The sequence below is a fragment of the Perna viridis genome, chromosome 2, assembly GCF_037379345.1.
Source record: "Perna viridis isolate PV_CMFRI_1.1 ecotype Kerala chromosome 2, ASM3737934v1, whole genome shotgun sequence".
NCBI lineage: Eukaryota > Metazoa > Mollusca > Bivalvia > Mytilida > Mytilidae > Perna > Perna viridis.
In genome coordinates, this window is record NC_142446.1 from 27,039,456 (window position 1) to 27,062,383 (window position 22,928).

Below are 22,928 nucleotides of genomic sequence, written 5' to 3' on the forward strand. Positions count from 1 at the left end.
GGCTGTAAATGTTGACCCATGTATTTGGGGCAATTATTAACACTCTATTTAACAATATATGTAGTTGAAATTAAGAGATTAGTTGAGCTTAGGTGTAAAGCCTATTTGGCTTACCCTACCGGTGCACCTGGTCCATGCTCCCAGTTTTTAGTGGAGTCCGAGTTGCTCATTTACTTTCGTTAATCTGTATGTATTATTTTAGTTACTCTATGTTCTTTGTTGTGTTTGTCTGTTTTCCATGTCTGGTCTTTGTCCCTGGATTACAATCTTTTGATCTCCGCTATAACCTTGGTTCCCTTGAGTACTCTTGCATACCCCTTCACTCTTCGGTGTTCTACATTTGTGACTGTATAAAGCTGTGTCCAATAAAGCATTCTAATAGATATTGTGAAAATAGAGCTTTAAAATAAAAATAAAATACAAGAAAGGGTACTAACAAAAATTGAAAAACATTAATCCTTGGAAAGAATTGATACAACAAAGATGTACAACTTAATGATGACCTTCTAGTCAATTAAATATATTAATCTATCTTTTTTTAATGAATAACCTGGAATTTGTTCTTTGAACAGTCCAGACATCTTATTCAAATAGAAATATTTTCAATTAAACCAACTATGTCTCAATTTAAACCTTCTTTTTGCATTCATTGAATCAAAACATCAATATTTTGGATGTATGATTGTTAATCAAAACAATGGTGTTGAATATTATTACAAGTATTAAATTTTGCCCTGTATTTCATAATATAATTTTTTCAACCTGACAAATCCGTTTCAAAATGCAGCTTTAAAAGCTTTTTTGAAAAAGCTTTTTAAAAATTTATTTGTGAAATTTCGAGCTATGATAAGGATCGTATTGATACTTCAAGCAAACTAAAATGGTTATATTCATCTGGACATATTTTAAAGTCTATTCCCAAAGATGTATTTAAGTGGAAGATCCTTATTATCAAAGAAGTAGTGAAAGGAAGAAGTTCATATTACATGGTAAATATCATTGTATCTTTTTATATACTTATTTTATTGATATAAATTACTTTTTTATTAGATATTTTTTCTCACAGGACCACAGTAAATTACTAGTGGCTATAATGTAAAAATAATGGTGAAAACAATAATTACAATATAGTCAACTCATTGCTTGTCCCCATTGGGTAGTCAATTGAATTGATTTCTATGTCAGTTAACTTGAACAAGATCTTGAAAGTAAGGTGTTTTTTGAAATTGTTTTTTTTCTTAACAATGGCAAAAAAACACCTCAATAGCAAGCCCATTGTCTAATTTCTTCAGTGTCTGAAGGCCCATTATGGTCCATGCACTTTTTTCTGATTTTCTATCTTTTGACAGCCAAGTTTAAGGTGATATGAAGGTGAAGACCCTCTTTTCAAAATTAAAAAAAGCTAAAATTTTGCACTAAAACACAAGGCTAGAAAGTGGTTTACACAAATAACCCGTTTAATTGGTTGGTATGTAGTTGGAACCCTTTAAATCAAAATTTCTGCTACAATATTGAAAAGAAAAAGTTCTTACATTTTCAATATTTCCCATTAAATTATACAAAATTATTATTAAAATGGCCATATGAAGGACTCGTATCTACAGGTAAAGTTTAGGATCTGGACATTTTTGTTAGTTCCTAACAAAGACCTTTCATTATCTACAAATATATACATGTATGTGTGACAAATACCTTTATTCCATGACTAACCAAGTAATATGGAATTTATTAATAAAAACAGATCTGGTTACGTAAAAAAGATTACTGATAATTCTGAAATTGACATGTAACAATGTGATAATTTGAAATTAACAAAATTGAATTATTTCATTTGCAGCCCAAAGACTTCCACTTGACAGAATAATTAATAAAAACATGCTCAACATGTTGTAAAGTTCTATTTTCACAAGCCAAATGGCAGTATGAAAAGAATTTAAACTATTTAATAAACAATAAATATAATTCCTTTTGAAAAAGAATTTAATATCTAAAAAATATTTCTATCAAAAGATATAAAAATAATTTCTAGTTATTATTAGGAATAATTGTCCATGGCTTTGAAACGTCAGGTGCTTTACGTGACTGGCGTCTAAAAAAATGTTCCCACCTAGAATACTTCATATTAAATGACCACTTTCAGTCATAATCAGAAAGAAAAACATGCCAACCAATAGAGATTAAAGTCAAATGATCCGATACAAAATTTATATTCTAAACAAAAGTGCTCACAGTTTTTGTGTAAAATTTGGCCTAAGGTCGTAGTTTACGTACATATATTGTGTGACCAGGAGTTAGTGTAATAGTCCAGTTCATGACGGGACAATAATATAATAATTTATTCTTATGTTTATAGCAATAATTACCTTTATGATTTATTGCGATATCTATACTCAATTTATTGGTTTCCTTCTTTATATCATGACAAAAATTTGTGTAGGATATATTTCAGACATAATGTTGTTATACTGAATATCACCCATCCATGTATAGAGATTGTTATGCATTCAAACTAAATTGTCATTGACTGATTCTAGAATTATCAAGAGTAATGCTTGTGGCTAATTATACAATACACCAAACAGCTAAAATGATAAAAATAATATAACCAGACCAAAAATCTAATACATGAATAAGTGAAAATAAGCTAACAATATATTCTCTACAAATCAATTTTCATAAAAAAGTATTATTTTTGTTACATACAATCTGTCTGAGAATTACAACTTATATAATAATGATATTTTTCTTCTCACACAGGTGCAGTGTAACAAGTGAGGCTATTAACAACTTGAATTTCTGTTCCTCCCAAATCAAACCTATATGCAGTAACAGCCATATAAGGTCAGTTTCTAAATGCTCCTTTCAAATTTCCCATATTTTCATTCATAAAAACACTTCATTAAAAACAGGTGAGTAAATTAAAATAATACAAAGTGAACTCATATTTCCTTAAGATGACTTTCATAAATAGCTTGTGTTTTGGAGGGAATTAACTACACACTACAAGTGCTTTTAATTGTAAAACCAAAGAATCAATATTTATATACCTATTTGAAAAACATCATCATTGACATAAATTCAAGTTAATTTAAGAGATGAATGGTCTGGTCATAAATAAGGGAGCTAATTTTATCTGAAAATCTTCAATGTTTATCATTTCCTTGGGGTATCAAAAAGGAGTGAAAATTCCTGCCCCGTTTTATAATCTATAACAATATAAATGTGATAAAGTTATAAGTTTTACCACAAAAGCATAGCTGGATCTGCCAGGATGATGGATAAATTTGCCCATGGCATCTGAAATTGGACATCTAAAGTATAAGATATGATTTGATTTGCATGAATTAAATAAGTGACCACTCCACTTTTATCATCTTCTATGAACTTTAGTCCAACATCAAACATGACCCTTTGATCAACAAAGCCTTTTATTATTTAAGCACCATAACTTTATCCTTGCTATTTGTCAATAAAAATATTTTTAGATAAACATTTTTTGTAAATCAAGGTACCATATTATAAAACTTCATGATGGTAAATGCACACTATGTGAACATTTATTTGATTGTTTCAACTTTCTGAATACATAGCAACTATAAACAGTCAGCAAAACATTGCAAAAACATGTACTAAATCCCGATACAATTCTAAGGCCCTGATGCATTAATCACAAATAAATGACATATCTGCAAAAAGATATTGCAATTTCTATTTAAAAATTAGCTACTAACTAGACTAAGTTTCCCCATAAAGAACAATTAACATGCCAGACTGTACAGAGAACTGTAATTGAAAATTTCCATGAGGAACATTAACGGTCAAAATAAATGAGCATTGTTAAAACACAACAGACCAATAACATGACTGAATGAGTAAAAATTATATAAAATGCAATGTAAATGTCCTTGAATGCAAGATTTGAGATATTAAAATTTGATAGAATTTGAATTCCGTCAACATCAATTTGATTAAATCAAAAAATCTTTGTATACCTTGAAACTTAGGTGAAATCTACCTTTGGTAGACCCACCTGTACAACTGGGAGGTGTTCTCTGTTCACATCATTATACTTTATAATCAGCTGATTATCTACGCAGATGTATATTGGGGCTGTATAAATGATGACTTTATTTTTTTCTTGTGTTTTAACTGGGAGGCAATCGTTTTGTCAAGATTAGTCAGTCAATCATACAAAATATGGTCAGTGATCAGATATGCATTTAGCCTGGAGCATCTAGCACCTCTCCTTGTCAAGACAATTGTCTACAATCACATCCATCATTCAATTGTAATCGATCTCTTAGTTTCTTTATAGATTATTTCCTTACATATTTTTTGCACAGGAACTATGCTGTATTTCATAATTGGATAATTGTCAAATGATACTGAGCTATAAACAAATTTTTCTAGCAGATTTGGATATTTGTAATTAGAGCTCCAGTTCAGGTAAGACTTCAGTTTTTTGTTGTTGGTAGTAATGGTTTCCATGACTGGAAGATAAGGGTTCTGTGAAAAGGTGATCTGGATAGTCATGAACAAGATGGCTTTTTGGCATTTTTTAATGTTACAGGGTATGTGCCATACTGTCCCTCAGGTCATTTCTTAATTTCAAAATAACGGAAACAACATTGAATAATGAAAAAAGTCATAAGTGATTTCATGAATACCATGGGCAAATGAAAAGTAAAATTCCACAGTAAGATTTCTTTAAGTTAAATAGAAAGACTTACTATATACTAGAGGCTCCAAAGAGCCTGAAATATTAAAATTCTGGTTACTTATCATCTGATCAAATAGAACAAAATGCTTATCATTCAGAGAGACTCCTCCTGGCATCATTGTGTCTAAGGGTACATAAATAAAAAAAATTCTGATCTGTAATCATTTCCAAGATATATTGATGCTTAATACCAGAGATCATTAAGTTTTGTCTTTCAATGCCTATAACTCGAATAGTTTAAATTGTCAGACAACTTTGATCCTTGAGGACTTTTGGAGGCCAAGTCATAAGTCATTTTATCCGTAAGAACTGCAAAAAACATCATATTGCCTTTCAAATGCATTAGCTCATATAAGGAATTGTCATAACATCATAAATTCCTCAAATGGAGAATTTTGTAGGCCCTATAGTTAAGATCATTTCATTAATCAAAAGTTATCAAATAAAATAAAAATAACTGCAAATTAGTTATTTTTGGTCCTTCAAGAACTATAACCTTAATAAGAAATTATTATCAAACTCCAATCTAATGAAGACTTTTGTAAAGCTTTTCACTCTAAAAAAGCCAGAGTGGCCAGGTCAAATCATAATGGATACAATTTCTGGAAGTGGGCAACTGAAAGATGATGGTGACCCATTTTGGTAACAATTCATTACTTAGTTCAAGATATAAAGGTTTAAAGAAAAGTTAATTATGACAAATGCAAAATTTGATATGATTTTACTCATAGCAAAAAAAGTAGATACTTGGAGAAAAAAAATAGGAATTAGGGGGTAAGGTCTAGAAAAACAATGTTCAGACAAAGATCTGTAACTTAAGATACCAGAATTTTAGATAAATATTTATTTAAATAGGAAGAAAATCAGGTCTAATTTAAGTTGTGACAATAGTTAACTTGGACTTTCAGTTCAGGTGAGCTAAATTAGCAAAGACAGACTAGCAATATGTTGTACTATAACAGGAACAAATAATCTATCAAATGGTCACAAAGTTTGCAAAGTGATTTTGGACAAAATGGTTTTAATTTTAGATTGTACAATGTGTTTCTTTTCTTCATTTACAAGATCTTTCCTTTGAAGTTTAAGATAATCGATACTGTTCACTGAACAAATAGGGCTTTAAAGTATGAAGTACATGTAGTACCCAGATGTAAATACATAACAGTGCATAAGTATTGCAACATTAATTAAATTGTGGCTGAATTAGCCTTACATTGCATGTTCAGTCACATAATACTAAATAATGCAGAAAATTGATTAACATTGCAATGTAAGTTCACTTAACAAAAGAAATGCTGATACATGTATGTGCATATATTACAGCAAAACTATGCAAGGTTGATCGATTTGCACTCCATCAATACTCAGTGTTACAAGTTTACGGGCATTTAAAGACTTTATTTCTACATGGAGCAGATATTCTATTTACATAAATTAGATACCTCAATCTTATTTATTCTTCTTGCCGCAAGTAATTTCGTATAATTGTAACAAGTTTTGTATGTGACTTTCTGATGTTTCTAAACACATATAATGTTTTGAAATACTACAATCAAGGCTTTTGTCAGTAAGAAAAAAACAACTGAAACTCAGTCAAAGCTTTTTTTTTCATTAAATGAAAATTGAAATTTTGTTATAACTTTTTCAGTCAGGATAAGCCAACTAAAAAAAGTAAAACATTTTGTCAATGAGTAAAAACAAAATGGAACTCACAAATAGCATTTGTCTGTAAGTAGAAAACCAACTGAAACTCAGTCATAGCTTTTGTCTGTAAGTGACAACCAACTGAAACACAGTCGTAGCTTTTGTAAGTGAAAACCAACTGTAACTCAGTCATAGCTAAAACCGATACTCAGTCAAGGACTTTTAGTGAAAACAATTAGAAACTCAGTCAAAGCTTTTTAACCTTAGGTGAAAACATACTGAAACTCCATCAAGGCTTTTTTGGTAAGCCAAACCCAACTGAAACTCAGTCAAGGCTTCCTTGGTAAGCCAAACCCAACTGAAACTCCATCAAGGCTTTTTTGGTAAGCCAAACCCAACTGAAACTCAGTCTAAGGCTTTTTTGGTAAGCCAAACCCAACTGAAACTCCATCAAGGCTTTTTTGGTAAGCCAAACCCAACTGAAACTCAGTCAAGGCTTCCTTGGTAAGCCAAACCCAACTGAAACTCAGTCTAAGGCTTTTTTGGTAAGCAAAAACCAACCAAAATTCTGTCAAGGTCATTGTCAGAGAGGTAACAGTAAAATCAAAGGCCTATTAACTACTTCAAGCACTGTAACTAAAAAACGTGAAGGAAGTCCAACTAAAAATCAACCATGAAAATTATCAGTAACTGGACAATGAAAAAACTTCAGACAAGGTCAGAGATTGTAAGTAAGATCTATTATTCTACATGAATGATATTTGAAAATAACCCTCAGATAAACAAGATTTTTCTATGTCAAGGAAAACTGGAAACTAACACCTAGTTCTACTCCTAAAGCTATCTATTCATCATCTTCAGCTCTGATTTCACTAATACCTCTCTAATCTACAAGTATGAATGAATTTCTTATCAATTTTTCATGCAATAAATTATTAACCATATACAGTGAAGACCTGCAGATATTTTATACCAATCAATGAATTTCTATCATGTTACTAATTTGATTTGCATTTTTTTTTTGTTGGACTTTTTTATTCTTTAAAGAATATTGAAAACAATATGATAATAGAAATATACTTATTATAAAGACATTTATTTCGCCAAGTCATTTTCAATAACTATTAAACATGCATAAAAAGATAAAGCATTAACATTTAAATTCATTATAAAGCTATAAAGCCAATAAAATTTTGACTCATTCAAAACCTCTTCAGCCTGTCATGCCACATCAATGAAATAATATTTTACAGTAATTCCATATCTTGCATAATCAGTTAGTACACATTGTACTTATCTAATGCAGAAAACCTACTAGGTCAGCAAATCTGTCAACTTCATTATTGTCTGGTTTCTCTAATGACAACACAGTGTATCAGAATATTTAATTTCACTACTTGATCCATTTTAATATTTTCTTCACTGATATATGAATGAAAGCAGCTCAGGTTCCATCAAAAACATTAAATTTTCATTATTTCTAACCAGTTAATGGATTTTAGATGAATCTGACAACACAACCCATCCTATATTATTTTCCCTAATCAGACAAAAGACACAATAATAACTGATCTGGAATGGTTTTAACAGAGTAAAGAAATAACAATTAGAAAGATTCTTCTTAGATTTAGGCAGCTCATAAGACTTTATGGATTTTATACTATTGTTACTCAATAGCATATAAGTAAATTTCTGAGAGCAAGCTCTCACAGGGAATATCCCATGATTCAAGTGGCTTTAATCATGTTATACATTTAAGTTCAATAATCTCCCTTTGCAGTGACCTGATATTTTAGATATTTTCAATTATGCATACCTACATACCTCAAAAACTTCACAACATATATTGAGAGAATTAAGAAGAGATGGACTTAAGAGGATTTTACATGTAAAACCCTTAACTTGGGTTATCCCCCTTTGCAGGTATGGGCCAATAATTATCTTCCTTAATGCACACCTACATATGATGACTAGCCTTCCTATAAAATTTAATAAAAATCCATGGAGCAGTTAGGAAGGAAATGCCTTGACATATAAATGGACAGACAGACAAACAGACAGGGTGATGAAAATTTAGTTTGCTGGAGGGTGTTGGAGAAATAAAAACAAGGAGACACTTACTGCCAGTATGTATAAATTGTTCAATACCTAAATCACTTCTCACCAAAATGACCTTCAATACCATACATATATACCAGTCCTAAAAAAATATTTTTTTAATCACAGTGCAGAAAAAAATATTGCAAAATTGACATGTATGTTTCTTGCCCAGGATTTTCCCACTAGAAAAATATCCATAAAGTCAAAAACTTTGTAGAGAGCAGGTGGCGTGACTAAGACAATAGCTTTAAGCTGCTGTAATCCGTCTTCCTAAGGACCAATCTAAGAAGACAAATATTTGTACATGTATTCGTCGATTTCTCGATGACTAGTATGATTACATAATCCAATCTGTTCAAATTTGTCACCTTCCGTGCATTCTCTATTACTATTAGGCCAAAATAATAAATTCTTGGTTCATAAGTTCTCTGTCTCCTATCCTGCTTTAAATAGGAAGGCAAAATATGGGCTGCTACTGGTACAAGATATCAGAATAATTTTTGTGTAAAATTTATTTTTAAAATTAGTAATTTATACTCTGTTTCTTATAATTATTTTAAGTATCTGTCCAGATGACACTGAGTGACTTATGGTCCCTACTCCATTTCTCTTTTTTTAAATTTTTATAATTTTCAATTCCATCCCTTAATTTTTTTTTTATAATTTGATCTAAACTTTAGGAAGTCATGACTGTACTCTCTCTTTATCCTAAAAATATTCAACTTCTTTACACTGTACAAAAAGTTTGTTTAAGCTTAAGGGCACAATTTGTAAATTCAATTTTTTTTCTAGTAGAATTAATTTTAGATATTATACTCCATTTTTTGGTCTGAAAACACATAAATATTTGTAATGGCCTAGAATGCTTGACAAATTGATCTTTGGATATTGTGGCCTAATAATTCTCTGATCACATTCCACTTCTTCCAGTTAATAGACGTATTCCTGTCAATATTTCTCCAGTAAAAAGTACAAAATATGTCTCGTCTTAATTCTAAAATAAACAAGAAGAAAAAGAAATCATGTGACAATATATTAATCCATTTAAACTTAATGACCACCCTCTTCTTTTGAACAAACGATTTTCTGTCTTTGAGGTAATACTCTGTCAAAAGTATTTCCGAATAAGCCAAAAATTATAGTGTCTCAGCCTTGTATGTCATTTGGTTATAGTGTCATCATGTGAGAACAATACTGGTGACAATTAAAGGGAATATATTCCTTGATTCAATGATTGGTCATTATCTTCTAACCATGTAATCCATCACTATCACTGATTTAATAGTCTCTACTCACCTGTATTTTTTACCTGAACAATTGTTATTTTCTTTGATGTCTTTTTTTTCTGCACAAACTTGTAATGGAAATTCACTAACAGGGTTTGATCACTGGAATAAAAAAATATTAAATTGTAATTCAGTAATCATTAAATGAGACCCTAATGTCTTTCAACTTGATAAAAATTACTGTAAAGGGGTTCCTTCATCTTAAGGTGAAATGAAATACAGTACAATACAATAATAAGCCCTTGTTCTTGAATCAAAAGCTGGGTTTTCAAAAAGAAAAATATTAGATATAATGACTATGTGCAAGATTTTCAGTAGCCAAGACAATGATTTAGTGTATAAAACAGAAACAAGTAAATTCACAAAAATCTGACATTTTGTGCCTTTGAAAAGATTTTGTCATTTTCAACAATGAAAGGGATAAGATTGGATTAATGGACAAGTATTCATACTGCATTCTTTCCTTTTGGAACGAGTAAAGTGGATATTTAAAATACCAGTTTATTATCAACTCCTGATGATTCAAGTCTTTTCATAGAGATAAATTATCAATAAGATTATAAACATCTAATATTTAATTTCTGACTAAAACCAACTAGAAATACCATTATGACATTATTTGTAAAACAAATCTTGTCATTTATACGTCTTGACTTTAAAAAATCCTCAATTGCTAAATAAAAAGACTTGGCAATAATCTGTAAGAATCGTGGATAAATTTTAAACAGGACCATTACATAAATAAGTTTCAAGTGACATATTTACCAAATTTAATTCAAAATCTGCATAATAATGCACCAAATCGTGTGCATTCTTTCGGTACATACTTACCTCCCTTTGAATAGATAACAAAGGAGAACTTAGCAGCAATGTTACCTTATATATGACCACAGCCATCAGATATTATTATAAACATTGTTGCACTAAGGGTAGGGATCTCCCAAACAAATTTCTTACAAAACAAACCTCTAGTTATCAAATGAAAAATAAGAATTGTCCCCCAATACATTTGCAGAACCTGTACAATTCTGCTGGAAACTTTGTCCTTTTTATATGCGGAGAAAGAGTTGTATAGAAGAGGCAAAAGGGGCAAAGTCTAGCCTTCAATACTGAGCTCATACTTCACATGAGTAAACATAATGGGTTAATGGGGACCTAACTGTATTAACTCTTATCACAAGACAGATATGTGTGTTAAACAGAATACAACTGTCTTCCATGAATATTGTACATTTATAAAAAGGTTTTCTATTATTTTGTAAGACCTGCTTTTTATGCATGTAGTCTCCAGGGACAGACATTAAAAGAAAATGTATTATATTGCTGAATAAGTAAACTATCTTCACAAGAAACATGAAAACTGTGATATGAAATGATGATGATGTACAAGAATGTTGTAACGAAAGAGATAAGAAAAAAAATATGAAAATTTTAAATTGTAAAATTGAATAAAAAATTTTTTTAACTCCTACACAATCATATACAGCTAGATTATCTCCCCTTTAATATGGAACTGTACTTTTTTAAACCGCAGATAGTGATAAGAACTATTCAAAAGTATCCTCAGGTAACCAAGTTCCCCCAGGCCACGCCGCACATAAAAAGTGTGCACAACAAATAATTCCAGAATCGGGTTACTTCAGGCCCCCCTTTAATAAATAATATAGATAGATTATCCCAGGCCCCTTCCAACACATTAAGACAGGGTACTTCAGTTCCTCTCTTCAATACATTATATTGAAAGGTTACCTCAGGTCCCCTCTTCAAAACATCATATAGAAAGGTTACCTCAGGTCCCCTCTTCAATACATTTTATTGACAGGTTATCTCAGGTGCCCTCTCCAATGCATTTTATTGACAGGTTATCTCAGGTGCCCTCTCCAATACATTTTATTGACAGGTTATTTCAGGTCCCCTCTTCATTACAATAATGAATTATTATGCAATTTTTGGTTACCTAAGGGCACTTTTGAATGGACCTTATCATCATCTGCACTTGAACCCCAGGTATTGAAAGGATGGATTTTTTTTTCTGGGGGAGGGGGTAAAAAATTATACATGTACCGGGATATATAATATTTGGATAAAGATATTTAAAGATAGGAAGAAATGACTTTACATGAATTCTGTAAACAAAAATTGTACATTTCTCACAAGAATAGTTCTGAAAAAGAAAATGCTGTTTTTACTGATATTTCAATGGAATTTTTGCTTATAAATATTTAATTCTAAGGGGAAACATCAACATATACACATACTAATAAACATACACAGGTGCTTTGGCAGGTCAGAAAAAACCCAGAGACTTCCATTATTTCTACTTTTCTCAATAAAAACTAATGATCACAAGTCAAAACATTCCTATTTAAACCAATGCAGGGCATTTTAACAGAAAATAGGGCTTAAGTTTAACCTTGTACGATCTGTGGGAAGATTATAGTGATAAAATGGTATCTTATTCTCTATGATTACCTCAGTTTTGAATTTTAATGTAATAAATGTCTATAACTTTATCAGACTACTCATCAGGTGCCTAACCCTGGTCAAACTTTTCTCTGTGCCATACCATACTTTATCAGCCTTAACAAATGTTACTAACCATTGCATAACATGACTTTTTAACTGACTGGTGTAGATTTTGATCAGTTTATGACAGTTTAACATTAAGACAGATGCTTTTAAATCAGTTTCATCTACCTACCAAAACTGCTGTTAAATAGTGTCTTAATATCACATACAAGGGTGAGCAACTTGAAGAGAGTGATTAGGGAAAACAGGGGTTCAAAAGGAAAAACTGTTCCAACTTGGAAAAGCTTAAATCTTTGTACTTCAAAGTAAAGGATCAAGCTTTCATTGATTAAGTGTGAGACTAACCTAATTTTAGGGATTTATTATGCAGTTATGCTTTTATCCTTAAATTTCTGCTTTCAACAAATTCCTTGATATTTGAATTTGCATTGTAACAACCCAAACCTTAGACTGTTTAGAAACTAAGTATTTTGAAGAAAACTCACAATTTTTACAAATTTATGACAGTTAGTCCTACATGATTAGGGCCATAACCCTAAAAAATCTATTCAAAATGACAAAATTTGTTACAGATTCATATGAAAACTTTTAAAAGTGACTACAAAAAAGGGGACTACGAAAGTCAGTACTGAAGCATTATTTGACGGCAACTTTTTTGGGTCATATAAACATGATAAGTTCTGTAAGTACCATTCAATGTAGTTGTTTTCTAATGGTTATTTATTAGAACTATAATGGTAGTTTCTGATGAACTCAACTCTATATCTACTGTATGCAGTAAAGTTCTAAAGCTATACAGCAAGTCATCAAACCACTTACTGTCAGACATAAATGTGAGACATTAATCTTGTCCTGTTCAGTACTGCTGTACTTTACACAATACACTGCTAAGGTGTTTGTATCAGAATTATTCCTCCCTAACACTCCACCATCAAATATCATCAATTACACCTGTAGCAAATACAAAGTTCATCGTTTCTTTTCTTCTATTTTTTTTTTTAGACATACAAATATATGTAAAAGTATGTCTATCTCTTGGGTACAATTTGATGGTCTTTGCTGTTCCTTACGTAATTGTAGTTTATTGGTTTTGAAAGCAATTTTTTTATATTGCTCATAATTAAATAAAAACATCAAAATCAAATCTTATATAGAGTAAAAGAGCCACTCAATATACATTTTATAACTAAAATTAATTAATAAATACTTACTCTATAATGTGTTATACAACAAATACTCATCATGTCATAGGTTATATATGGAAAGTTATTTTAATAAATAATTTTTCAATTAAAAAGATTTGTCATATAATATATACGATAGTAAATTACATCATATAAATTTACATATATTGGACATCTCATATATCACATAAAATATTGATAGATATTTCACTAGTATTTTAGATATGTTACAAAGTATATGGCATTTAACAGGTCTTGCAAATACTTTTCAATAAAGTATTTCATATTTTATACATAAAAATATCATGATTATTACACAAAGTATCTCATATTATATATAATTTTTAAGATATTAATAACATTATCATTAATTATTTTAATATTATTGCATACTAGTACACAAAATGTCTTACACATGAGTTTAAATCTCTTATATATATTATACCCTGATGTAAGTTTACTTAAAGGAGCAATAAAGTGTACTTATAGATTGTTGTATTAGGCAATGTGTCCTGCTATAGCATCAAGAATGTATCAGGCAATGTGTCCTGCTATAGCATCTAGAATGTATCAAGCAATGTGTCCTAGAATGTATTAGGCCATGTGTCCTGCGGTAGCATCTAGAATGTATCAGGCAATGTTTCCTGCTATAGCATCTAGAATGTATCAGGCCATGTATCCTGTTATAGCATCTAGAATGTATCAGGCAATGTGTCCTGTTATAGCATCTGGAATGTATCAGGCAATGTGTCCTGCTATAGCATCTAGAATGTATCAGGCAATGTGTCCTGCTATAGCATCTAGAATGTATCAGGCAATGTGTCCTGCTGTAGCATCTAGAATGTATCAGTTTGTTTGTTTGTTTGTTGGGGTTTAACGTCCGAGCAGCAATATTTCAGCTATATTCAGACGATGAACATGAAATTGATGATAAAATGAACATGAAATGATGATGAAATGAAAAAGGGATGGGACACAAGGACAATGGGGTCGACAAATTTTGATTGCCACTGGAAATTGGGAGAGGTGGGTAGGGTCGGGCAATTTAGCCTCCTGTGGCCGAGCCCCATGGTTCCTACTCCGGGAATACCACAGTAGGGTTCTTTAACGTGCAAGGAACGTGGCATCTTTCCCAACACGGTGCACCACTATGGTTTGCGGTCAGGTTTTCCGTATTATAGCCTGACAACCCCAGCATGTAACATGCCAGGGGTACCCCATTCCACCACCTGGGCACACATCCCAGTTGCTCTGTGGGCAGAGTGCTCTAGCCCCCGGCTAGGGTTCTGAGCACTATTTAGTCGCCTTTTACGACAAGCTTAGCGCTGCTGCAGGCCTATTCTTTTAACACCCGGACCTGCACAGGGAAGAATGTATCAGACAATGTGTCCTAGAATGTATCAGGCCATGTGTCCTGCTATAGCATCTATAATGTATCAGGCAATGTTTCCTACAACAGCATCTAGAATGTATCAGGCCATGTGTCCTGCTATAGCATCTATAATGTATCAGGCAATGTTTCCTACCACAGCATCTAGAATGTATCAGGCCATGTGTCCTGCTATAGCATCTATAATGTATCAGGCAATGTTTCCTACCACAGCATCTAGAATGTATCAGGCCATGTGTCCTGCTATAGCACCTATAATGTATCAGGCAATGTTTCCTACAACAGCATCTAGAATGCTATATAAGGCAGTGTTACCTACAGCAGCATCTAGAATGCTATATCAGGCAGTGTTACCCACAGCAGAATCTAGAATGCTATATCAGGCAGTGTTACCTATAGCTGGATCTAGAATGATGTATCAGGTAATGTTACCTACAGTAGGATCCAGAATGCTGTACCAGGCAATGTTACCTACAGCAGGATCTCGACAGCATCATGTTGCATATTTAAGGAAAGCAATCAGTTGATATGATAGCAGTCGAATGCATGACAATGGTTCTTATTCTGTTTGTTTGTGCTTGATGTAAATATTGTTTCTTTTCCTGGAAACAGAGAAGCAAGTCTGCAAAGATGTATTAGAAGCAAAAATATTGTACTTGACAATCAATAAATAGGCTTTCTAATTGAAACAATAGCAAAGTTTTTGTACAAGGTTGTTAGACTATTTCATGCATTTCCCTTTGATTAAAAATGATAAAATATGGCTTGTACAAAGAACAAATCTACTATTTACATTTTACATACCAAAAACTGTTCTATGTACTGAAGTCGGTCAGCCCTCAACAAAAAGTACACAGCCTGTTATAGTCAGTCATGGCTTAATGAAATATCTATATAATTGAAATTACATCATGGAATACATTAAAAACCAATGAAATTTACTTTACATATCTAATTTGATTAAAAATTTACTCAAATGGATTTTTTCGAGTTTTAAATGGATTGCAACAAGCATAACAGTTGTCTTTTTGATCTTACAAGAGTTTGATTTTAGAATTATCTTTGTCTTGAAAACAGAACTTGAATATCACACCATCTTCAAATTTTTGAAGATTTGATAACATTTTATACATTTTACTACACTGCACCTGTCATACTCCAAGTTCTACTTTATCAAAGTGATATTCTTAGATCCATACTGATATGTGGATGATAATTTCATGTTTATCATTGAAAATTTCATATTTATTTGCTGAAATTCAAAATAAGTGCAAGTAATTTAAAATTGTTGACTGATAATAGCATGGGAATCTTATCTTCTTCATTTCTACTCACTACTTTCCACCAATTATCAAATTCCATGCTGAGTTCTAAATAATTGAATTTTTTTTTTTATTCTGAGAAAATTTTTAGGTGCCAACATGGAGATTGTTTAATGCTATCTCTGCAATGTACAGATCTCCACTTAAACAAGTACTTCTAAAACATAAATAACCACATACAGTTAAAACTTTATAAACTCTTATGGCCTATTTTTTTTAAAACCTCTTATGGCCTTTTTTTTTGTTAGTTCTATATCCCTTGACAACTTTTATGATTAGATTAATAAATTGATTTTGCCAATAAAATTTGACAAATTTTATCAGAAGAATTTTATGATCCCAACCAGATCTGGATCTCTTGTCAGTCCAGCGTTGACAGAAGCCTGACTGAGGAATCAATATTCATAAAAGAGATAGATTATCCCTTTGACAATGATAAATTGTACAAATATGATTTTTTTTTAAAATTCATTTTTGTATTTTTTCATCAGACTGAATTCTGTTGATTTGAACTATTTGTTGTAATAGATGTCATATTGTGCAAGCAATCACATGATAGGCACTTATGATAGTTAAGGCTTAAGTTTGTAATATCAAAAGGTTAGCTGATAGAGCAACCAAGCTGAGAATTGTTTTCAACGCCTTTGTAATTTTGTGGTTTGGTTTATCTTTGACTCTGTGTGAGAAAAGTCTCAAGTAGATTTTACCTGAAGGATGAGTTGGTTTTTTTCCTGTATTTAAATCTTTTTCCCAACAAAATAGGTGTACAAGATGATATAATAAACCCCAGGTTAAAATTTTCCCAGGGTTGTGAGTAAGCATAAACAGTTCCCAGTTATTAACTAATACCTGCAAATATTATATAAAAAAAAATTCAACCATAATTTTGTTCAAACAGATGGTATTTACTACAATTAAATTTACTTTTGATTAGAAATATTGTAGAGAGAAGGATAAAATCATACAAAATACATTTATTCAATAAAAAAAAAGACAATACCAAAGAAGTGATGTCTTAATTCAAAAACATCCAGAAAATTCTGTCAATTATTTTCATCAATTAAGAGTGATAAGGCAAACTTGAAGTCATGGCTACAAGAAAACATTGAAGCCTTCAGCCTTAATTGATGGTATTCTTTCCTCTGTCAGCCATGTCTAGAAATAAATCCTGGCTTATATTTAGGAAATTTTTAATTAGAAATATCAGGATATTTTTTTTCAAGAAAAGAAATGATTCACGATTAGTTGATGATGTAAAAACTTGCTCTTTCCAGAGGTGTAGAGGTTCTAAAACGGTATCAGTTGAGAAATCATAATGGACAAGATAGCATAGGAAAAGATATATACAATTCTACAGACATAATAAACGAACCAACATCCAGTCACTGTAGTATGTAAATGTAATGCCATTATATACACAGTCAATAAGGCACAGGATATTAACTTTTTGTATCAAAAGTACTAGAAAGTACATGCATAAACCATTGACTGCATCCATAGTATATAAAACTGAATTTAAGAATTGATATGGTGTTTTTATTAAATGTATTACAAAAATGCAAATGGGTTTTAATAGCAATACTTAGATGTAGATAGGGATGTCTACTTGCAGATCCAACAGTTGGGATTGGAGGGTCACAATGGGTTTAGGACCAAACTCAGTTCTGGGGGTGGTATTGCCCTGAATTAAGGGATCAACTTTGCTAAAAATTGAACAAGATTAATTAGGGTATAACCCAGATAAAAAACCATAGTGTCAATGAGTATTAGACAAAGTAACACCAGTTTTTAGCATATCACTTTAATTTTCAACTTGCTATCTGAAAGGTTATATTGGTAGATTAAAACATAAACAGATAATCCAATAATGGCACACAGAATTTACAAAATGATTAGGTCATAGTTATATCACAAGTATGTCATGAAATATTGCTTTTAAACAGTTTTCAAATAATTTGTATCATAATGGAAGGTTCAGTGGTAGTTTTAAAAGAAACTTTATATTTTGCCAGAAGTTGCCATGAAACAAGAGGCTTTGTTATATCAATGAGTTCCGCAGTTCAATTTTCCTACACATTAATACTCTTTGACTTGAAATGATTTTTCATAAAGTTACTTTATTTCTTTGTTGTGTATGTCTGTTTTCCATGTCTGGTCTTTGTCCCTGGATTACATTCTTTTGATTACCGCTATAACCTTGGTTCCCTTGATTACTCTATCAACAATTTAGCTTAATTGTCAAATTTAGCTTGATTTCCCTGAACAATATAAATTTGTTTCACATTCAGCTAATAAATTATGATTCTTTTAATCTATTTGAATTTGAAATGTTCTAGTTAATTTGGGCTTATGTTGATATTTACTGAATATACCCACTTTCTAAGGTTCAAGTCTGTGACTAATGAATGGCTCAATCTGTATTATCCTTGTGGTAAATCTAGACATGTACCATTGCCCACCTGTTCTCACCTGCCAGTCCTACAGGTGCATGTTCACCTGGTACAATACAGATTGATTCTACAGTATGATACAGCATATCAATCTAGTAAGAGTTAAGAAAACTCAAAGGTAACATCATATGGTATCATTAACTTGGCATACTATGAAGTTCGTAACATATATGGTAAAGCACTGATATTGTAAGTACTTCCTTACTACATGTTGATGGCATAACTCCATCCAAGACATGTAACTTATAAACATAATGCACCGTAAGTCGAGTCAAGAGTACTCAATCATTCCTTTTATTGCAATCTAGTGTCAAAGTCTATCCTTCTTTCCTAGTAAATAGATAAAGTTTGAGCAAAGAAACATAAAAAACACAAAATCTTCATATTTCTGACAATTTCCATTGATTATACGTCAATGATCAATCCCAAGTGTAAAAGTTACGTAACAATAAAATAATATAAATGAGCATCCATTGCCAAGAGTAAACCAGCCTTACAGTTCCATTATATAGTACGGCAAAATTCCTACTCAGCTTGCCTTTTGCTCTAGCTGGCATAAAACCATATCATTAATGAGTGACTGCCCTTTGAAGTCAGTTGAGGAAGGAAACATAATGACCCAAAATAACAATGTATAAATTATGCAATATAATTACACATCAATTATGTTAATAATGTAATTATCACATTATAGTTCATATGTTTTTCCTATCATAAAATACAGATGAGAATTGGCAAGTAAAACCTATATTATCCTACACTTCCCAATAAATTACAAGGTCAATAATGTATCAAATCTTTTTTTCTTTTTGAGGAAGATTTATATATATTATTTTTTTTTATATAAATGATGGATTACTACATCTTTGACATAATATTTCTCCCTGACAAATTCACCATTATCTGACCCTAGCGGTATTTAATAGCATAAGGGTGCTATAATTTCTATATCATAATAGGAACACCCAGCAAACATAGGGGTAATCTATTTTGTATACATCAGTTGCTATGGAAACTAAAAAGTGATGGCAGAACAAACTTACAAAGAAGTTCTACAATGCCTTGCAAATGCAACACAATCGTAAAATTGTTATCTGTTTCTTGTCAAACACTAGCTTCTTGGGAGTGAACTACTTAAGTGTAGGACTTCGGACTAAAGAGACTGTTTGTACATGAACAGCCAAATATTTGCACCATTCTCAGGTCAATGCCAACTTTGAAGTCTTGCCCAATCAACCCACCAAACCAGTTATACATCACATTAAAAAAAGCATTGTCAGATTTATTAATTTTTTACACTATGTAAGTGTTAGATCCTTGTGTATCTTGTTAGCAGCAGCACTACGCAATCAGTATGTAACATTACTCTGGATTCTGGAGTCGTATCAAAACTGTAAAAAATTTATCATGAAGTAGTTGGAATAACTTCAACAATAATTCTGTATCATAACAAAAAATATCTGTAACAAGCCAACAAGGCTGAGATGATTTGTCATGCTGTAATATAAACAAGTGCAAATTATAATGGGATATCTGTAAAAACATAATGAAATTCTTCCAAGCGGATTAAATTCTACATCAGATGAATGAACCAGTCCTGTATGGATGTTAAACAAGCTATAGTAAGCCATCTGGTAGGAGAGTTAGAAACTGCCATGATCTGGAGTTCTGCCCAGATCTACGTATAGGACAGAAACACTAAATTGATAGAGAATTTTTATTTCATGGAATCTAAAACCAATTTCTATTAGCTGTTAAGGTGAGTCTGAGATTTATTCCTGTTGACTTTAATTACATTTTTGTATCTATGTTCAATGGTTAATACTGAAGTTCAGCATATTAAGTATCCTACAGAGTGGACTGTTAAGTCTACCTAATATGTTTTACTGGGCTCATGGTGTAGGCTTAATCAATATATGCTTTTATCTTCTTTTTGTGGACTAATCAAATGACCTAATCAGAGCATTTATCTTGAATCAAATTATAAGCAATACTTTACAATTCATTAATTCAATTAAACTGGTGGCTTTATACCAAAGCAAAAATTGGAAAATGTTCTACAGCATGAGTTTTCTGAAAAATATTACTACCGTATGGTTAATTGTGAAGGAGAATATACATATTCAAGACAAATGACCATTAGCTATGTGAGAGAGAAAACAGTTTGTGATGAAAATTTTTGAACTTCAGCTAATTAGAATTAATCATTGTCTCTTTAAGTCCATGGGAAGTACAAATATTTTGAAAGGGTGTTGTCAATGCAACATCACACTTTCTTGTAATAGGGTTGATACATTAATAGATACCCTGGTGTCTATGATTAGTAGCTGTACATAAAGTAGTAGATTTGTAGAAATTTGTAGAAATTGTATCCAGTAAAATTATGACAATTTGAGATTTTGAGCTTGTTAACAACATCGAGCTAAAACAATTCTATCAAATCTTTCCTCTTTTCAATGAATATTCATTGTTCACCAGCCTAAAAAAGACTTAAAGGGATAGCACTCCTAGCCCTAAAAGAAAGATATCAATACAGTTTAAGTGTGCATAATTATCACAGACCGTTTTGCTAAAATAGCTTATCCCTGCCAGAACACTTCCCTTACAGACAGGAACCCATGCCATTGTTTTGACACATATTATTTTGATCACATCCCAAAAATATTATCATAAATAACATAGTAGTTGCCATTTATAATAAAATAGTTGAATCTTACCCAGAATTTCTGTGTCTAGTACATAGTGTTCCAGATACAGTCTTAGTTTCACTAAGTAAATACACGTAATTAGTTGTTTACAAGTGTAAGTCAACAATAATTAAGTAATTACTTCTCAACTTGATACAAATCACCAAAAACAATCAATTGTAAATGAATTTTCCAGAATTGTCGTGACTTAAATTTGGCAACTTTTGAATAACCTTCATAAAAAAAATACTCTACACCTACAATTCAGGGCATAAAGGTTGCTTACGGATAGGTCTGGTACATGGTAAGAGAAGGAAATCGTTCTACTGTCTTTCATGGTCAATTAACACTGTTACAACTTCAGATTTTGAATGGATATTTGCCTAATATTTCTATGACATAAACCTTACTTATCCTCCATCATAGTAAATGAAGGCAAATTTTCTTTATGATGGTATGTCATGTGGTTCATTGACTAAAGAAACTCTTTACTCATCAACTGTCATGAAATTAAATGTATCAATGTAACTAATTGAGCCAATGCCTAATGGATAAGATACAGTAACTTTCATAACCATGGTTGTCCACAAAGTGAAGGGGTTTTGAGTAGTCAGGCAATAGCCAGAAAGAACAGTATTATTCCCACCCCACTTTTACCAAGGTTGTCCCCTGATATCATTTAGACAGTTTAAGGTTAAGGAACTTACATGTATTTAGAGTAATTTCAAAAGAAGTTCTATTTCTTTCTGATTTACTTGTCTGATTCCATTCAATTGAACATATAACACTTGCTACAGCAGCTGAACTAATATTGGTAATGTGAGAAAGTTAATGTTCAGCTTCAAACTAAACCTACAGCCATTAAACTTGATTGTAAAAGTACAGTAAGGATAGCCTGGTGAGACCACAGTTTTGGCTGCTGTTCATTTGCTGAACCACAAATATTTCTAATTATGAAATAAAAAAAAACATTGGTTTTGAAACAAAGTACAGTTTCAAAGCAAAAACTCAGAAAATGTGTCCAGAGGACACTCATATCCGTCTGCAGAAATATTACTCAATTCAATTAGAGCCTTGATAAAAACCATCATGCGCTTTTTATATATGCTATAAACCTGCAAAATAAAAATGAAGTTGAAGGCTTAAACTTGTAACTTTGGGAAAAATTCTTTACAGGGCAGATGTTCTTTCAAACATGTGTTAGAGTCACAATATGCATAGGCACAATAAAAAGGAAGAGGGTTATAAACTAAGACTAAAACAAGTGAAGTATATCGGCTATGATTGAGCAGTATTGACTCTGTCATTGATGGTCAAAAGTTGAACAGGCCTGTAACCCATTCCCCTGATCTATACCAAAAGTATGATTTTTATAGAAAGGAAAATGAGGAACAGATGGACAAAACAAATTGCTTGTAATACTATAGTCAGTGTGGCATACAGGCATAATCAGTTTAATGTTTTTGCCCTTATAATTAAGAAGCTTGGAGCAAAAATTTGTTTTGAAGATGGTATAAATTGTATATCAAAAACAAACATATAAGCTTGATAGTTGGCATTAGATATGGGTTTATCAGAAACTTAATAATATATATAGCATTCCAACATAGATAAAA

General features: G+C 31.5%; 1 protein-coding gene and 1 long non-coding RNA gene across 18 annotated transcripts in view; one reads left to right on the forward strand and one right to left on the reverse strand.

Moving 5' to 3' along the window:
* Window positions 1–833: 833 nt before the first annotated feature.
* LOC148624279 (uncharacterized) overlaps window positions 834–22,928 on the forward strand; it is a 74,779-nt gene continuing 52,684 nt past the window's right edge. For 2 of the 4 annotated variants that reach the window (XM_088566933.1, XM_088566927.1), the window contains exon 1: window positions 20,029–20,384. The gene's annotated coding sequence lies outside the window, so the exon portion shown is untranslated. Of the gene's footprint in view, window positions 990–2,757; window positions 2,842–4,427; window positions 4,447–20,028; window positions 20,385–22,928 lie in introns of those variants that run through there. The other 2 variants (XM_088566929.1, XM_088566932.1) reach the window with 2 other exon arrangements.
* Window positions 7,442–22,928, reverse strand: part of LOC148624280 (uncharacterized) — an 87,112-nt gene continuing 71,625 nt past the window's right edge. For 10 of the 14 annotated variants that reach the window (XR_015919667.1, XR_015919663.1, XR_015919661.1 and 7 more), the window contains 4 exons: window positions 15,658–15,743; window positions 13,099–15,455; window positions 9,761–9,852; window positions 7,442–9,458 (listed from right to left, as the gene is read on the reverse strand). This is a non-coding gene — a long non-coding RNA (uncharacterized LOC148624280). The remainder of the gene's footprint in view (window positions 9,459–9,760; window positions 9,853–13,098; window positions 15,456–15,657; window positions 15,744–22,928) is intronic. The other 4 variants (XR_015919666.1, XR_015919665.1, XR_015919657.1 and 1 more) reach the window with 3 other exon arrangements.